The sequence below is a fragment of the Canis lupus genome, chromosome 30 (assembly GCF_048164855.1).
Source record: "Canis lupus baileyi chromosome 30, mCanLup2.hap1, whole genome shotgun sequence".
NCBI classification, from domain to species: Eukaryota; Metazoa; Chordata; class Mammalia; order Carnivora; family Canidae; genus Canis; species Canis lupus.
In genome coordinates, this window is record NC_132867.1 from 32,315,823 (window position 1) to 32,331,601 (window position 15,779).

Genomic DNA, 15,779 nt, shown 5'->3' on the forward strand with positions numbered 1-15,779 from the left:
AATAAAATCTTAAAAAAAAAACAAGAACAACTTCTTGCTTCAGAAGCAAAATAGGAATTGTAATTTTGATTAAATATTTACTAGTAAATCCACAATGAAGAGAAAATAATTCGCAAGATGTGTATTTCTTACATTGTATAAAAATAGAAAAATTATTTTGCAAAATATATTTTAGCATGTGTAGATATGTAGATGTGTGTATTTTTGCTCTTTTAAAAATGTATTTTATTTATTAATTTGAGAGAAAGTGCAAGCGAGCAAGCATGAGCAGGGGTAGAGGGAGAGGTATGCTCCCCACTAAGCAGGGAGCCCAATGTGGGGCTTGATCCCAGGACCCAGGGATTATGACTTGAGCTGAAGGCAGATGCTTAACTGACTGAGCCACCTAGGCACCCCTAGTTTTGCTCTTCTAATCATAAAACTCACCTTAGCTTAGCATAGTACTGTTCGGGGGGGCCTAGAAAAATCATGTTGTCTTTGAAATATTCAATGTAAAGTTCACAGGACCATTATTTTTAATAATAATAATAATAATAATAATAATAATAATAATAATGATGATGTAATCAGTCCCTCATTGGGCTCTGTGCTTTAAGAAGCACGGAGTGTGCTTGTCCCTCTCCCTCAGTCCTTCCTCACCTACTCATTCTTTCAAATAAATAAAATATTTTAAAACTATTTAAAAAATGTTTATTCTCCCAATTCATGAGCATAGAATGCTTTTCCACAAACAAAGCTAAAAAACACTGTGACTCCATGGTGAAATATTTTAACAACTTCCAAGCTTTCTCATCCTTTTTCTTCACAGAGGTACACCAATGAATCAAGACACATTACTGCTCAGCATATAGTACAGGGAAAGTGATCTTTTATTATTTATAATACAGCATGGAGATGGCTCAGTTGGTAGAGCATATGACTTTTTTTTTTTTTTTAAGACTTCATTTATTTACTTTAGAGCTAGCTAGGGAGAGAGCCCAAGCAGGGGGTGAAGCAAGTGGAGTGGGACAAGCAGACTCTGTACTGAGCACAGAGGCCCAAGCGGGTCTCAATCCCACTTCTCCAAGACCACCACCTCAGCCAAAATCAAGAGTCAGATGCTCAAACAACTGAGCCATCAAGGTGCTCCTAGAGCATGTGGCTCTTGATTGTTGGGTCCTGAATTCAAGCCCTATGTTGGCCTAGAGCTTACTTAAAAAACAAAGAAAAAAAAATATGGCATGAAGTGTTTGTAAAACTACCAAAATATGTCACCCCAAGTGGTAGGTAAATTAACCTTGTATGGGGGAACCCTCTCTGTTTCAACTCTGAACATTTCATCTGCTATAAACTAGAGCAGAGACATCAATGAAGTGAAATTATTGATCAAAAAACAATAATCATACACTGTTGTGGTTGACAGGATTTAGAAGTCAAAACTGACCTGAGTTTGAATTCTGGTTCTTCTATTTACTGGCCAAATGGCTTTAGGCTATTCAATTTTAATTGTCCAGGCCTTAGGTTTCACCTCTACAAAGCATGGTAGTTACCTCCAACGGTTGTTTGACTTATTTTTTACTTTTTTAAGATTTTATTTATTTATTCATGAGAGACACAGAGAGAGAGGCAGAGACACTGGCAGAGGGAGAAGCAGGCTCCATGCAGGGACTCCAACGTGGGACTCAATCCTGGGTTTCCAGGATCACACCCTGGGCTGAAGGCGGCGCTAAACCGCTGAGCCACCCGGGCTGCCCCCAACAGTTGTTTTAAAGATTAAACAACACAAGCAAAGCATTCAGTACAACACCTGGCACAAAATAAGCATTCAATACGTGCTGGCTATTTTCACTATTATTTCTGCAATTTGGGCAGAGAACCTCTCTAAAATAGTTCCCAGGCCCATCTCACAGAGCAGCAAAGGGTTTGGTGACATGCAACTCTTTGAGCTTTAACACCTTTTAATTTCTGCAGGGGGCACCTCTATCATCTGGACCTGCCGGGTCCAATAACAGCGGCCACTAGTCCACAGGTGGCTAAAGAACATGTGAATTGTGTCTAGTCAGAACTGAGATGTGGTGTCAAGGTAAAACACACGTTAGATTTCAAAGATGATTAAAAAAAAAAAAAAAAAAAGAATTGCCACGCCTGGCTGGCTCCATCCATAGAGCAGGTGCATCTAAATCCTGGAGTTGCTGAGCTCAAGCTCCACGTCGGGGTACAGCTTATTCTTTTTTAATTAATAAACAGACGAATGTATAATATCTCAATTTAAAAATATTTGATTATGGGTAGAAATGATAAATTTTGGATATATTGGGTTAAACGAAACATTGTGAAAATTAGCTTCACGTGCTTCTTTTCACTTTTTTTTTTAATGTGGCTACCAGAAAATTTAAAATTAAGTGCCTCGCTTTGTATTGAGCAGAGCTGAGTTGAACACCCCGCTACTCAGACCTTGGACGAGCAGCCTGGGGAGCTGGTGGGAAATGCAGAGTCTCAGGCCCCGCCCGGACCTGCAGAATCAGCATCTGCGCTCGTACATGATTCTGAGGCGATTCTCACGCGTTGCTCCAGAGTTTTCCGCTGTTCATCTTAAGAGGGCATATCTGGCCGCATAATCACGTAAATGCAAATACCTTTGCTTCACTGAATAAGCAAAGTGAAGCAGGAAAAAAAGCGGTGGCAGAGGAGTATGAGAGAATGAAACACTAACTTAAATTATAGGAATAAAAAGAAAGCAGGGGTGGGTGTGCAAAAAAAATCCAACCTGGGAGATTCAGGGGAAGGGAACTTCCCGACTCTGGCTTCTATAAATGTAAAGAGAGATGCAAATGGAGATAAAACCCACAATCAAAACCTGTAAGGACCAGGAAATGGTCAAGTCTTTCCCGCCCCTCGGCGGCCTCAGCTAAGCTAGGCCTGGGCCCAAGAGGGTCTGGGGTTGGGGTGCAACGCGACCCACCACTCACCCCAGGGCTGCACGGTTCCGCGAGGCGTCCAAAGTCCAAGGCCCCGCTTCCGAAGACACAGAACCCAGGTCCGGGGACTCACCTGCCTCCGAGGCGCCCCAACGGCCTGCGTCTTCGCCACCGCCACCTTGGAGTCCTACTGCAGAGGGCCCGCCCCCGCTGGCCCAGGCGCTGCTCCCATTGGTCAGGCCTCTCGTCACTTCTGGACCGGAGGCTGTGGAGAACGCCATAGCAACCGAACGCAGAACTACATCTCCCAGAATGCCCCGCCCGGACGAGACGCCCCGGGGCTACCAATAAAAGGGCGAAGTTGTAGTCTCACGGATGGGTTCCGTTTTATGCAAATTTCTATTAAAGACCACACCCTTCCTCATTCCAACCGTTTGCCCTACCGCCTTCCTTGGGCAGTGACCCGCCTCTTTTTCCGCCTCCACGTTGCTCTCTCCCTTAAAACCTTTTGTAATTGACTTAGGTGGATACAGCTTAATAAGTGCCTCGCAGGACAACGGACGGATGCACCCAAACCGGTGCAGCTCCAGAAGGCGGGTCAGGGAAATCCCAGTCCAGAAGGTTACGCCTTCTGGGAAGGGGGCGGGGAGAAGTGACAAGCGCCCGCCCACCAACCCCCTTTGCGCGCTCGCTGGTTGGTTCACGTGGCTGTCACTCCGTCCTCTTCCATTTTTTTTTTTAGTTGCCCCCGCCTCGTTCCCGCGGTGGGCGGGGGCAGCGGCAGGGGGCGGTGAGGAGGCGCGAGCGCCTTCTTGCGATTGGCGAGTGCCGGCTCCCACCCATCCGTGGGCGGAGATGGTGGCCGGGACGGGGGCGGGAGAGGCGGCGGAGGGAGATGAGGAGATAGGTGGGAGCGAGGGAGCGAGGGAGGGAGCGAAGGAGGTAGAGAGGAGCGGAGGAGAGGGGAGGGAGCGCAGCTTGGTTGCTCCGTAGTACGGCGGCTCGCGAGGGAGAATCCCGAGCGGGCTCCGGGGCGCACGGGCGCACGGGCGGGCGGGGATGGTGTGCGGGGCTGCGGCTCCTGCGTCCCTCCCCGCGGCGAGTGAGCTGCACTGATTTGTCCCTGGGGCGGCAGCGCGGACCCGCCCGGAGATGAGGTGAGGAGCAGGCTGGACCGGGCGGCGGGGGCGGCGGCGGCGGGGGCGGGGGCGGGGGCGGGGGTCGGCGCGATGGCCGCCCGGGGCGCGCGTCCCTCGGGCCGCCCTGCAGCCTTCGCCCGGGAGGCGCGGCACCCGCCGCCCCCGCGCGTCGTCCATCCCATCCTCCCGGGGGCGGCGGCGGGGCGGCCGGTGGGGCGGCCGGTGGCCGGCGCGGGGAGGCCGGGACGCCGCGGCGGGCCGAGCGGGTGGCGGCGGCTGCACGGGCTGCGGGCTGAACGCGCGTCCGCAGCCCCGGCCGGCCGAGCGGGGCGCCTCCGTCCGCGGGGGCGAGGGGGCGTCCGGGCCGAGCCTCCCGGGGACCCGGCGCCCGCGGGCCTCGAGCCCCCGGCTCATCCCCTCGTCTCCGTCGCGCGCCGGTGAAGGGCAGTCAATGCCGCTCGGCCCCGAGGCGCCCCGCCGGGGGTCCCCCTCCGCCGCGAGCGCGCGTCCCCGGGGTCCGCCGCTCCTCCCGGCCGCCGCCTCGCGGTGCGGACCCCGCGGGGCCACCGCTGCGGTCCCTGCTCGCCCCAACGACGACCTGGGACCGGGATCCGCAGGAAAAGGAACCCGGCCCATGGGGTGCACCTTCCTTGACTTCTCTGTCTGCCTCGGGATTAGAAAACAACTTCGCAGATAACATTCCCGACGGGCATCTTTTGTTGTGATTTCGGACTGGAGACGGGCTTTGCTTTTGAAGAAATAAATTCGCGTCTTTTCAGAATTAATTAATTAATTATTATTATTTTTTTGATTGCCCCGCTGAGTGGGAGGCGGTGGAGATTTCTGATAGCCCCTTAATATGAAAGTTTCCCTTAGAACTTTGTCATCATCACTGCTATTCTGAAGACAGCACCAGCCTGAAATTTTAAATATATGCGCACTCCGGACAGATGCCGTCTCTTTGTGCTTATCCCCGGGCATCCCGCTCTCGCCGTTTCCGTGGTCAAACGCGCAAATGATAGAAGCAAGCACAGTAAAAAAGGACAGATAATAAAAACAAATGCATCTGGGAAAAAAAAAAATCTCAATTCCGTTGACGGAGAGAGGCAATGTCACTGATCCCTTTGAACGGATGAAGAACACACAGGCTCAGAGATCTCATGCATTAGGCAGTGGACAGGATCTGAGGTTAGGAACTGGGGCCAGGACCCAGCAGGCCAGCTGGTTCGCGAAGTGCCACTCTCAACCCCTAAAATGGGAGGGATGTATTTGCCTGGATACCTTTATTTTTAGCTGATGTAAGGTTGCAGAAGCTTAAATTTCTCTCTTCAAGGTTAGGATTTCTACCTGTTTATCTCTGCAAACAAAATGCTGGGTTTTTTCTTTAAAAGATTTTTTTTTTCCCTTCTAGTTTACATGACACATTTATGTTGCACTCATGGTGTTTGTTTTATAACTAAAAATGTACGTCCTTGTAATATCCAAGGGAAATTTTTTTTTTTTTTTTTTTTTTTTTTTCTGTAGGAGGTTGGTAAAGAACCCAGGAACTTTTTTAGGTAATCTAAATTGGAAATGAAGGGACACTAATTTAGTGGTGGCATTAAAACTATTTAAAAAGCATTTCTGATAGAATTTTCTTTTAAATGGCGTTTCTTTATCTAAGAATGTGTTGAAGTTGCCGAGGCACATGGCACCTTCACAAAACTCTATGATTATTATTCTGCCTGAGTAGGAGAGGAAATGAACAAATTTTTGATGTACTTTGGAACCCTGTGGATTGTTCAGATACTAAGCATTGTGAAATAGGGCATAAAATGAGTAGTAGCAAGTTAGTTCCCTGAAATGTTTGTCCCTCTTAGCATTTTTTTTTTCAATTTACTAGAAATTTCCTTTTTCTTAATGCTTATCTCTTCTGTTGGTAGAACTCAAGTTCATCTTTTCAGCAAATGCCTAGTTTGAGGCAAATTCAAATATCCCATAAGATGTTAAGGGGGAGGTGCTGGTAAATTGCTCCATTCTTACTCATCTTTTTAATTTGCTAGATTTGTGAATGACACAGAATTAATTACGTGAGGGTTGGGTTTATGTTACTCGGTTCAGGTTTCACTGCCATAGCACTAGTCTCTTCGGAATGATCATTTTCTTCTGAATGGCTCCACTTACTGGTGGGTTTCTCAAAGTCTGGACCTCAGATCATTTAGATCAGCATTAAGTGAGGTTCTTGTTAAAAATACAGGTTTTGGGGATCCCTGGGTGGCTCAGCGGTTTCGCGCCTGCCTTTGGCCCAGGGCGCGATCCTGGAGTCCCGGGATCGAGTCCCGCGTCGGGCTCCTGGCATGGAGCCTGCTTCTCCCTCTGCCTGTGTCTCTGCCTCTCTCTCTTTCTCTCTATCATAAATAAATAAAAATAAATCTTTAAAAATACAGGTTTTTTTTTTTTTGTCACCTTACCTCAGAATCCGATTCCTGGAGATGGGACCCTGGAATCCGATTTTTAAACAAGTTCTCCAGGAATTTCCCTTGGAATAGAAAAGTTGGAGAACAGCTGGCCCTGTGCTTTCCTTCTCCTAAGACCATCCCCTGAAGTGGATAGCAGATTTTAAATAGCAGACTAAGTTTTATACCTTAGGCTGCTAATAAAAAATGGACTACGACCTTCAGATATATAATGCACCTAAAATATATGTTTCAGAAGAGCAGAGATTTTGGCTCATCATTCTATCTCCAGTGCCTAGAATAGTGCCTGGAGGAGCTCCATTAAATATTTATGAGTGGATAAGGTTGCAATGAGGCCACACTTTAAAACCTTTTCTTGTAAAATTAATATTATTACTTAGTCACGGATTTTATAAATTAGGAGCCACATGTACTGTGCCCAGTCATTTATGTAAGTTTGTTTGGCTCTGAAAAGGGAGAACCTTTCCCAAGAATAGAAGGCACAAGGTGATTAAGCTGAAAAGAAGGCTTCTATCAAAATATTGTTTAGAGACTAAAAACGTAAATTTAGGTCCCCATGTAGTGGTGGGTTACTATTTAACACTATCTCAAAATGCCACTGGTATGCTATGATAAACCCAACATACTGCTGTAAAAATTGGTTTACAGAAAATACAGAAAATTGGTATGTTTTCCAATTTCATTTTTCATCCTAATAAAATATGACCTTCAGTCTTTTCAGAATCCAGTGTAGTACCCCATAAAGAACAGTTTCTGTTATATAGTTGAGGGTGCTGAATAGTTGGGAGTAAAATTTCTACAGGGTATTATTGGGTTTGACCACACACAATCTGTGACTTTGATCTGGCCCTTAACCTTTCAATGTCTCAGTTTTTTCAGCTGAATGGGAATAATAATAGTAGGTTAAGTTTAAGTACTTCAAATGCTTACATAAATTCTTGAGATATATTCATGTACTAAATGGTAATTATGATGATAAGGAGTTCGAGTATATAAAAATATATAAAACTCAAACTAATCCATTTAATTTTTGTACTGCTGCACTTGATGGTAGAAATCCATCTCTTGAAAAAAAGAAGTCTCTTGCTAATTTCTTGATACTAATTTTTAATTGGATAACTAACTTTTTAATTGGATATCTAATCTTTAATTGGATAACTAACCATTAAAAGTAATAAACCATCAAATATTGTGTAAATAGGTATTTTTCTAAATAAAGATAAATCTTGTCATCGCTTTTAGATTTGTTGTATATTTTAGAAGCAAATTGCTAATCAGTTCATTTCCCTTGTATTTTAAGGAATTGCGTGTTTATGGTAGAAAGAAATCGAAATAGTGAAAAGTAAAAACTTCAAAATACTTCTATATCCACTACCTCAGTACCTATTTCTTCAAACCCTCTTTTTTGTGTGTGCATGTGGCTTTTTATATACAATTTTTGGTAACAAATATGGGGCCCTGCTATACATGATTATTTTGTAACTTTGTTTGTTTGTTTGGCTTAACCTCTTATATCATGAATCTTTCCATGGCTATATCGTCAGTTGTAATAGTTTAATAACTGAATAAGATTCCATTTTATGTCTGTGATCATTTAACCTATTTTTTTTTATCAGACAGTAATTTTCTTTTTTCTCCTGCTGTTAAAACTCCGCAGTGACTATTCTCCTACATGCATCTCTGTGTATACTCGGGAGATTTTTTTTTTTTACTGTAGGATAAGTTTCTAGAAGTGGATTTGCAAGATCAAAGTACAGTGCATGCAAAGTTTAAGATTTTTGATACATGTTGCCATTTAGAAAGGTTGTAGCAATTTACATCCTTACAGTGGTGGTTGAGAGTTCTGTTTTCTTCCCTCCCTTTTTTTGGAATGAGTTAACCAGTGACAAACCTAGTGAATTATTATTTTTAGGAAGAAGAAAGGGATGTTAATGTGATGTGTTCAGGAGTATGATCTGGAAAGTCAGAAAATTCATGCACTGCTAATAGTGATAGCTAACATTTAGCAAGTCCTTTTGCATCATTTGATAAGCACTACCTCACTCAGTCTTCACAAAATTGTCCTTTTTTAGATGACTATGCCTTGGAAACTGAAGTACCAGCAGTTAAGGAACTTTAAAGAGCCAGCAAGTGGCCACCCAGATGTGTAAGTCCAGAGCCCAAATGTTCAGCCACGATCCTGGACTGCCTGTTTCTTGGACATGATTTATAGGCATTAGGGTATTTTTATATTCCTGATTTCATTTTTGGAATAACCTGGAGGTTCTCTGCTGCGTATCAGTTTATAGGCCTGAGTCCCTCTTGTTGAGAAGTTAGTCATATAAGTTAGCTCACAAATAAGCCTTGTCTACTATCTAGCATTCGTCTCTCAAAGCAGCTTATTATCCTTTCCAATGTAGTGGTTTTCCTGAAGTGCCCCTGCATGAAAAACAGGATTAGAGTTACAGAGAAGACTAGTGAAATTTGAAAAGGCGGTTCACTTGTAATGTGGACTTGCCTTGGAAACGACTGTGTGTAGACGTATGATAAGGAAGACAGCTGGGAGTCTGTCCAAACGTTCCCATATTGGCCAATTTGGAGATTTGAATCAGTCTGTGGAAGTTCACTTCAGGAATGTGATGGCCTCTCTGTACAGAGATGTCATGGATCCACCCGGAGATTGCTAAAAACAAAAAACCCAAGCCTGTTAATAAATGTGATGGTAGACTATCATTAACATTTTGTTGCTAACATTTGTAGCTCTCTAACCAGGTGAATTTGAAACAGGTTGATCTATTTGAATTCAGTGCTCTTTTGACCTTTTTCTGGGAGAATTAATCGGCCGTTTATCTTACTAACTTATTGCCCAGAGAGAGCATTGGTGAAATTGTTTTGGCTTTAGCTCTCTGGCCTGAGTTTGCTTGTGCTGAATTGACAGCTCAATTTTAAGCTGGTCACTAAAACCCATTCAGTGTTGTGTGGTGTGGGAATGGTACAGAGTACTTTGCACTCTTGGCTGAATGGCAGTCCCAGGAGTTGAACTGAGGGGTGTGATGGAGTTTCAGATTCAGCTGAATATGACTGTGAACATAACAAGGTCATAGCAGTGGGTCAGTTTTTCTTTTTTTAATCCTTGATGTTTAAAATAAAACATCTTATCCTAATGCACAAGGGCAGTGCTTTTGATCCTCTTGCTTTATTTTTTTTTTTATTTTTATTTTTTTTATCTTTGATAGTCACAGAGAGAGAGAGAGAGAGAGAGGCAGAGACACTGGCAGAGGGAGAAGCAGGCTCCATGCACCGGGAGCCCGACATGGGATTCAATCCCGGGTCTCCAGGATCGCGCCCTGGGTTAAAGGCAGGCGCCAAACTGCTGCGCCACCCAGGGATCCCTGATCCTCTTGCTTTAATGGGCATTTTGCCTAGTTTTTCTGTCAGTGATGGTTTTGTTCATCCTTGTGTCTTGCCTGCAAGTCCTCCCGGTGACTGGTAGCATGGATTTGCAAGACATGGATACAGCTCATGGAAATGAATGCAACCAAGTGGTTTTTAGTGCCATGCATTAGCCAACCTAGTAAAGGAGGACATTGATTCTTTAAATATTTTTTTTATTTATTTGAGAGTGAGAGAGCACTTGTGCGTGTTGGGGGTGGGGCAGGGAGAGGGAGAGAGAATCCCAAGCGGACTCCATGCTGAGCGTGGAGCCTGACGCAGGGCTGAGACTGATCTGAGCCGAAACGATGAGTCAGATGTGCAACCAGTTGAGCCACCTAAGTGCCATAAGGAAGACACTGATTCTTTTTACTTTCTAAAAAAAATTTATTTATTATTTATTTGAAAGAGAGTGTGTGTGAGCACACAGCAGGGGAAGAGAGAGGGAGAAGCAGATTCCCCGGTGAGCAGGGAGCCCTATATAGGGCTCAGTCCCTCACCCAGGGATCATGACCCAAGCCAAAGGCAGATAGATGCTTAACCAACTGAACCACCCAGGCACCCCAGGAGGACACTGATTCTTATGCTAAAAGCACTGGAAACAAGATGCTCTTGGATCTGTTTGTTTTATCTTTGTGTACGTGCGTGTGTGTAGGGCTAATTATTTTTTTCTGAGACAAAGTTCCTGAGCGGTTACATTGTTCTAACAAGGGTAGTGTTTCCTATCATAAGTCATTGTATAAACATACACACACCATTCCTGTATGTTATTTATAATAAGAGTCTGTGGAAGATCTATAATCTTCGTTGTGGAGATGCTGTTTTATAACAATCCATTTCTGCTGCAAACCTAAGATAATTAGATTTTGAAAACAAGTAATCTTCCACTTTCTGGCATTATTTAAACTCAACTGCTCCATTCTGGCAGAATTGAAATGCTACCTTTTGGTCACTGGCATCTAAAAGCTGTATAGCTAGTATGAGAGAAAGCTTGAAAAATGGATAAATAAGTCTCATTACTGGTGTATAGCAAAGTTTCAATGAGTAAAGGTCCCCCTTTTTTATTTCTTCTCTCCTTTGTTTATGATAATTACTATTAAAGAAAGTCAGCAAATGATAATAACATTATTATAGGTAGTATTGTTTATTTCCAGATACCTTCAAATAACAGTCATTATAATTGTTTTAAAATTCTTTAAATGATTACAGAAATTGAGGCAGAAGATAAGGTGGTAGAGAGGTTACTAGTATGTAAGCTTCAGGAGGGTAGAGAGTTTTGTGTGTATTGTTCACTGCTTTATCCCCGGCAGCTAGAACAGTGCCTGGTACATGTTGGACCCTGAGCAGTTGCTTGTTGGCACATTGAGTAGATTATTAGTGTTTGAGGACCTGATTGTCTGGAGGCCAGAGTTCCTCAAGTTTGGTGAGCACTGAGGAGATAGGGGCTAGTTTGGATTTTTTTAAGTCAATGGAAGTAGGAAACTAAGGTAAGTTTTAAGCAGAGGAGTCCCATGATTTGCTTTTGTTTAAAAAGATCACTCTGGATTTCATGGGAGTGGGAGTGGCTTGTAGGAAAGCAAGAGAGAAATGTTGAATTGACTCTACTTTCTGTCACCTGTGGATATTGCCATTTCTACCTAGCTTTGTAATTTTTCTTTTTTTCAAATTTTTAAAAAAGATTTTATTTATTAATGAGAGACAGAGAGGGAGAAAGAGGGGCAGACACAGGCAGAGGGAGAAGCAGGCTCCATGCGGGGGGCGGGGAGGGGGGGCAGACACAGGCAGAGGGAGAAGCAGGCTCCATGCAGGGAGAGAGAGAGAGAGAGAGAGAGAGGGGCAGACACAGCTAGAGGGAGAAGCAGGCTCCATGCAGGGAGCCTGATGTGGAACTCAATCCTGGGACTCCAGGGTTATGCCCTGGGCCGATGGCAGGTGCTAAACCGCTGAGCCACGCAGGGATCCCCATTTATAAAAAAATTTTTAAAAGATTTTATTTATTTATTAATGAGAGACAGACACACAGAGAGAGAGAGAGAGAGAGCGAGAGAAACAAGCAGAGGGAGAAGCAGGCTCCATGCAGGAAACCTGATGTGGGAATTTTTCTTTGCCATGAAGATACTCTTTGAGCTTTCAGGGATGGGGTGTGATGAATAGTGATTGGTAGAAACTTTTTGAAGTTCTTGTGAAGCTACTGTTATTATTGATCAGACGAAACCAAACAATGTGAAATAAAGATCAGCAATTATTTAACTTTTTAAGCATTAAGTTGATTAACAGATTTCTGATAGAGTTTCTGTTTATATTTCTTGGCGAAAGAAACTTGAAATATAGGGAAATGAATCCTTAAAATAGGTATTTTATGACTTGATTGTCTGTAGAAGTTGTTCACTTCGAGGAAGATCTAATTTGTAAAACGCTGCTATTGTCTGTCAAAGCTGGTGTTTTAATTAGTATCAAAGGTGGGAAATACTGTAGTAATTGTAACCTTACATTACTTCCTTAGTTCAGTTAGTTTTAAACCACAGTCATTATCTGTTATCTTTAGTTGTTTCAGTCTCATTAGATGAAGTGATATTGCAGTTGTGATTTGGTAATTTAAAAAATAACATTTTTCCCCCCTCACTCCAAAAGCAGTATGTGTTTATCGAAGAAAACTTTTGAAAATATAGACAAGAAAAAAGTGGACCTAGAATCTCACTATCCAGCAATAATGACTGTTCATATGCTGTGAAGGGTCCATCAGCTCAAATTTCTCAGCAGATTGGGTGTGTGAGCTGCTCAGTCTGGGAGACATGAGGGCATGCTAGGGACCTGGGCACTGAAGTTGGTCCATGCAAGAGGCTCCCCAGGGCCAGGCAGCCTACTCATTTGTGGCCTGAGAGACATACCTTCTAGTTCTTCAAGAGAAGCTGGAAATCGGCAGCCCGGGTGGCTCAGTAGTTTAGTGCCGCCTTCAGCCCAGGGCCTGATCCTGGAGACCTGGGATTGAGCATTAGGCTCCCTGCTTGGAGCCTGCTTCTCCCTCTGCCTGTGTCCCTGCCTCTCTCGCTCTCTCTTTGTGTGTGTGTCTCATGAATAAATAAATTTTAAAAATCTTTTAAAAAAAGCTGGAAATCTAGAGATACGGATTTAATATGAAATCTTGCAATTTTTGTATGGGCCACAATTTTTATAAACACACTGGGCTTCAGACATTGCATACCCGAGGGCTGAATTCAGTCTTCGTTGCCTTGCCACTTTGTAATCTCAATACATACCTTCGTGTAGCTTGTATTTTTCACTTAATGTATTGGAATATATTCTAAGCCTCCATAGCCCACCACTGCCCTCAAGTGTGTTCCCCTGACTTTGTGTCCCTAATTTGTGTTCCCTCACCACGACTGGATAAAACAATTTAAGAAAAATCTTAGTCTTGTTTTAACTTGCCCTTTTTTTTTTTTTTTTTTTTGCCACTACCAATGAGTTTGAACATTTGTTGAATGTGTATTGGCCTTATACACATTGGTAACCAGCCACTTTGCTCTCTTAGTTCCAGGAGTGTTTTGGTCATTTATTCAGTGCTTTTCAACCTTTTGATGTCCTCTACAATTAGTATCACGTTAGTCCTGGTAATTAGTACTAATGGCAGGCATCATCTCCTGTAACTAAGGGCAGCAGTACCGTGAGCACACCTGTGTCCCATTTGAAAGTACAGTAGTTGGGAAGATCTGAGTGTGGTCACCTGGTAAGTGAACATGAGCATGCACGAATTGTTCCAGATGTCCAGGCTTAAACCAAGACAGAATCTTAGCCCTCTAACATCTTATTTTTCTTTTTTTTTTCCCATTTCTCTTGGGTTTTTCATGTAGACCAAACATACATGTTTTTTTAAGTGTACTCTTGTTTTTAATAAAAAAAATTATTAGATATGTGCTGCTGAAGCAAGCAGAGAAAAAATTTTTTAAAAAAGATTTTATTTATTTATTTGAGGGAAAGAGGGAGGGGTGAGCATGAGCAGGGGTAGGGGCAGGGGTAGGGGCAGTGGAAAGCAGACTCCTGGTGGAGCTGGGAGCCCCATGTTGGCTTTTATGCTGGGCTCAGTTCTGGACTCAAACCCATGCCCCTGGGATGATGACCTGAGCCGAAGGCAGATGCTTAACTGGCTGAGCCATCCAGGTACCCCTATAATTTGTTTTTAATTTGTACTTTTTATTGATGTGAACTCCCCAAACAGTGGTAAAAGCTCCTTACCCTCTAATTTCTTTAAAAAAATTTTTTAAAGATTTATTTATTTATTTATGATAGACATAGAAAGAGAGAGAGAGGCAGAGACACAGGAGGAGGGAGAAGCAGGCTCCATGCCGGGAACCCGACGTGAGACTCAATCCCAGGACTCCAGGATCGTTCCTTGGGCCAAAGGCAGGCGCTAAACTGCTGAGCCACCCAGGGATCCCCCACCGTCTAATTTCTTAAATTTGATTCAGTTCTCTTAAGTTCTTTTAAACTCTAGACTCCTAGCAAAAGTCTAAGATGGACCTTATTGTGATGATGATAAAACAAGTACAGAGAACTGAGACTGTGTGAGGAATTTTTGGAGTGTCTGACCCAACACAAATCCCTTAACTGTCCTTTCACCTGCACATCCTCTCCTGGCCAACTTCTTCCTCCCCACAGAAGACACGGAGGAGGATTGAACCAGGTTTGGGGACCTGACCCAAGCTAGCCAATCAGTGTTCCTTTCCTGGAAATCTGAAATTGGACCTGGAGATTGGGATTGGAGATTCACATGCTCAAGGCCCTAAGGTAAACACTTGGGACATAAGTTATGTCCTGCTGTTGTGTCTGGAGCAGAGAAAGGTGTTCATATGGAGTGTATATAAAGCACATATCTGGACAGAAGCAAAAAGAACTCTATCTGAATCTCTGATGGCTTTAAACCGTCTTCATTCATTTCTGTGGACTGGCTGCATTCCTGTTCCTGTTCCTTTTGGTTTAAGCCAGTTGAGTGGGTTACTGTTATGGTGATTGACGGTTCTTATTCTCAACACTGTATTTTTTTTTTTTTTTTTAAGTAATACTACCATGTCTCTAACACTTCTGAGGAAGTTGTGACTTTTTCATTATATTTTCCATGTAATCGTAACATTGAAAATTAAGGATTGTAGGAAATGCAGAAGTACAGAATTTAACTTAGGTCATCATGATTTTATTCGAAAAGCCATTTTGCAGATGTGGATGCCACTTTCAACTCATTTATTTATTTAATTTTTTAATTTTTAATTTTTTTTTTTTTTTTTTTTTTTTTTTTTTTTACTTTCACATCTTTTAAACCAGTTCAGATCTCTAGCTGAGGGAAAGCAGGAAGGAAGAGATTTGGAATGTACTTCCAGATGCCCTAGCAGTTCAGTGGTGTTATTTCCCTTCACATACATATAACAGTGGCCACACGCAAAAAAAAAACGATAGTAGCGATATTCACAGTGAACATAACACTATTGCGTGTGTCCGTGTAGGGGGTGAGTTTGAAGTCTGTTCAGGTGTGTTCTGTTCATGCCTCTGAAACAAGACTCTCAACTTTAATTGGTAAATTTAGACTCTCATCTAAATACCGAGAAATTGAATCTCAGCTTAATTTACCCGGGTCGAAGGCTTTTTCTATCCCATGGTGATGTCCTAACAACTCAATGGTAAGTTGTGGTAGTCTATTTTCCTAAGGAGTTGGGTGGAGAGGGAAAACAAAAAGTGATGGGAAGAGAAGGAAAGGAGAAGGAAAGGATTAAAGTAGAGGAAGATAAAATTTGGTGTTATGATAGTCCTTATTTATATTTGTCTGGAATTTTTTATTTGCAAATGGAAGAAGCACCAACTGTCTTTTTTTTTTTTTTTTTTAAAGATTT

At 43.1% G+C, this 15,779-nt stretch overlaps 2 protein-coding genes across 17 annotated transcripts in view; one reads left to right on the forward strand and one right to left on the reverse strand.

Annotated features, from left to right (window-relative positions):
* Positions 1-3,168, reverse strand: part of CRYZL1 (crystallin zeta like 1) — a 36,098-nt gene extending 32,930 nt beyond the window's left edge. For 4 of the 12 annotated variants that reach the window (XM_072806832.1, XM_072806835.1, XM_072806838.1 and 1 more), the window contains exon 1: positions 3,031-3,168. The gene's annotated coding sequence lies outside the window, so the exon portion shown is untranslated. Of the gene's footprint in view, positions 1-2,948 lie in introns of all 12 variants that reach the window. The other 8 variants (XM_072806840.1, XM_072806842.1, XM_072806843.1 and 5 more) reach the window with 7 other exon arrangements.
* A 575-nt stretch (positions 3,169-3,743) lies between these two features.
* The window catches only part of ITSN1 (intersectin 1), a 212,381-nt gene continuing 200,345 nt past the window's right edge, over positions 3,744-15,779 (forward strand). For all 5 annotated transcript variants that reach the window (XR_012021338.1, XM_072806828.1, XM_072806829.1 and 2 more), the window contains exon 1: positions 3,744-4,054. The gene's annotated coding sequence lies outside the window, so the exon portion shown is untranslated. The remainder of the gene's footprint in view (positions 4,055-15,779) is intronic.